The sequence below is a fragment of the Phoca vitulina genome, unplaced genomic scaffold (genome assembly GCF_004348235.1).
Source record: "Phoca vitulina isolate PV1807 unplaced genomic scaffold, GSC_HSeal_1.0 scaffold5, whole genome shotgun sequence".
In the NCBI taxonomy this organism is placed as follows: Eukaryota; Metazoa; Chordata; class Mammalia; order Carnivora; family Phocidae; genus Phoca; species Phoca vitulina.
In genome coordinates, this window is record NW_022589708.1 from 703,145 (window position 1) to 706,536 (window position 3,392).

Here is a 3,392-nt window from a genome sequence, read left to right on the forward strand (position 1 = left end):
GCTCACTGTGTGCACGTGTGGACTCAGCTGGTGCTCACTGTGTGCACCTCTGGCTTGGGAACGGATTCAGGTTTCTGTTTTGTTTTAGGAGCCTAACCCACCAAATCCACAGTTGTCTGAGGTTGGGAGAGAGCCCGACCTATCCGAGGGGTTCTCAAAGTGGGGTCCCTGGGCCAGCAGCCACCGCGGCTCGGGAGACTTGTGGGAAAGGCAAGTTCTTAGGCTCCTGGCGACGGCAGAGTGAGACGTGGTGGTGGTGCCGCCCGCACTCTGGGTCATCGTGGTTGTCCGGTGTCTGAGGACAACTAACACAGCCCCTCTGGGCGAACTGAATGCATCCGGGCTGACTGGGGGCTCTGGGGAGCCTGCGGGGTCAGGCGTCCACGGTCACGTCCCCCGAAAGGAGTACTGCCAGGCACTGTGGGCTGCTCCGGGCACCTCCTCACAGCCATTTAAGAGGACATGTATGGCCTCTATAAGCAGAGCCCTCTTTTCTGGGAAATGTATAAAAGCACGAAAAGAAAAGTATCGTTGTGTGTTTCCTTCCAATCTGGTTTCTAAGCCCACATTGGGCCGTGCAGTTTGCCGTTCCACCTTCGCCGTGAGCACTTCCCGAGCCAGGACAGCGCTCTCCTTCCGCGGGGATGTGCTGTGCACTAAAGGGCCCGGTGTTGCACGTTTAGAACGCGCCAACGTTTTCATGGCATCAACAGCAGCGTGAAGACCGTCTGTGCAGGATGCGGTTCTTAGCTCTGCATGGCGATCGTCTGCGTGGAAGGAATCGCTAGAAGGCTGAATGGCTGGGCTCCGTTCCGGTGCATCTTCAGAGACGGGCCCCCGCCCACCAGGGAGGACCCTCCCGTGCCAGGCTGCGCAGGAGAGGGGAAGCCCCATCAAGTGCCCGAGACCCACCCCCAGGAGGCTTGTCAGTGGCTGGGTTGAGGTCAAGGGCTGTGGCCGCCGTGCTGATAAGTGACTCGGGGGGACAGGGGCTCAGGCCCCTCAGCTGCGGGGTACCTCTGGGAGCATTCTGGGGCGCCCCATGTGCCTGGCGAGTCTCATCCGCTCTGCTTGTCAGCAGAGACCACTTCCTCCAGCTCCAGGGTTCACCGCCCTCCGTTCCTGCCCCCACGACCTTCCCCAGCTGAGGCCCCCCTGGCCGCCCAGGGCCCGCTGTCTGTCCGCGGCTCTTGAGTCAGGATATAACTGTGGCGTTAACATCATTTCTCATACCTAAAGCTAGCTCTGCACAGAACCCCACAGAAAGTGTTACTTCTCTACACTTACTTTTTCCCTATTCATACAAGTATAACATGTCTGTTATAAAACCAGTCAAACCCCCCCAGCGCACTTTCGCTTTCCCAAGGGCCTCCACAGATCTATTAACGCCACTTCCCGAAGCCCTTGGAAGGACAGCGGGCTGGAAGTGGGCAGCGGACGGTGGCCCGAGAGGCCGTGCGCATCCCTCGTCTCTGCGTCTCCAGGCTCCCAGGCCTCTGTCCTCCCCCGGACTTTTGGGGTATTTGAAATGCGATTGCTCCACAGGAAATGTTCTATGGAGTCACCTTGGGAAAAAACAAAGATAAAATCTGTGATGATTGATTTTTTTTTCCTGCAGCTCCAAGCGCGGCAAGATTTGTGGTGGCGAGAAGCCCGTTGACGCCCAAGCCCTGAGAAAGAAGGTCAGCAGCGTGACTTGTGGCCCGGCCGCCCGAGCCATCCTCAGTAGCCTGCTGCTCTACGTCACTGACCTCCAGGACAGGCCCCCGGAGCCGCCTCCCACCAGGACGGCAGCCAGCAGGGAGAGCAGGGCCGGCCGCTCGCCCGGGAGCCAGGACGGCCAGCAGCGGCCCACCTGCTTCCAGCTCCTACAGGCCAAGTTCATGGGCGCGGGCCGCGAGCCCCGCCTCAAGAGGGCCCGGGAGGTGGGGAGGCTGATCCCCAAGGACAAGCAGGGCCCCGGCAGGAGCTTGGTGACCGCCACCATCAGTAAGCTCCTGGAGAAGGCTCGGGAGGGAGCCGGCCGCCCCCTGCAGGACCGGGAGCCACGCCACAGACAGAAGCCCCGGCAGGGCCTCCCCGCCGGGAAGGGCACCGTGAAAAACATTCTGAAGATGTTCTTGGCCGCAGAGGAGAAGGAGGTCTGTGAGGAGCCCAGAGTGGCCAGGGCGCCCCTGCCAAAGCTGGCCACCAAGAGGGGCTCAGTCCTGTCCAAACTGCGGGAGAAGTTTGAGCAGAGCGGCTGTCTTTGCTCAGAGGCCAGCGTGCTGCCGCTGCGCGCGGAGGGGAGAAAGAAGAACCTGCAGAGGAGGAGGACGCACTGGCCCGAGACCCGCGTGCTCCGCACGGCCACCATGGCCAGCTCCTGCATCCGGGCGCCACTGGCCCGCTTCCTGGCCTGCACCGCGGAGCCCGCGCTGGCCTTCAGCGCCGCCACCGTCATCTGCGGCCCCAGGAGCTGGCTGTCCCACTGCGCCAGAATCAGCCACTTGCATCCGGGGCGCGTGCCCAGCGCGGGGGCCGGGGCACCCCCGGGGAGTAGAACGGCGGGACAGAGACAGCCCGGCGGGGGGCCCGCACAGCCACCAGCACCCTGGGCCACGGCTCGCGCGGACAGCCCGGAAACGGTGTTCCTGGGTGGGGGGGCCCCGCCTGTCCCCGGGCCAGCCCCCTCCTCTGCCTCCCACGGCGGTGGGGCCCTTCGTGGCGGTGAGCCCCTGGTGTCCCTACTCAAACCAGCCAGCCCAGGGCGTGCTGGGGCAGTGGGAGGTGACAGGACGGGGGACCCCCCCGCAGGGGACACTGCACAGCACACCGGGGCACCTGGGGAAGCCAGCGTGGGCCTGTGGCCTGGGCTCCCGGGTGCGGGAGCAGGGATGGCCCCCGAGGTTGCCCTCACAGTTTGCAGTTCTGAGGACGAAACAGAAGGAGTGACTCTAGGCTCGGAAGGAGACCCCCTGTTCGCTGTCCAGGAGACTTTCCCGGAACAGAAGGTAGCAGGACATATCCTGCCACTTCTGTTGCCCACAGTCCAGGCCCTGCGGTGCACACAGTCAGCCGTGGGGTCTCCCCAGGTGACTGTCGCCCGGCCGGACACGCGCCAAATGTCACCACCTCCTGCCACGCGGCCCAAGGCCGTGGGGTCTCCCCAGGTGACTGTCGCCCGGCCGGACACGCGCCAAATGTCACCACCTCCTGCCACGCGGCCCAAGGCCGTGGGGTCTCCCCAGGTGACTGTCACCTGGCCGGACACGTGCCAAATGTCACCACCTCCTGCCACGCGGCCCAAGGCCGTGGGGTCTCCCCAGGTGACTGTCGCCCGGCCGGACACGCGTCAAACGTCAGCACCTCCTGCCACGCTGCCCAAGGCCGTGGGGTCTCCCCAGGTGACT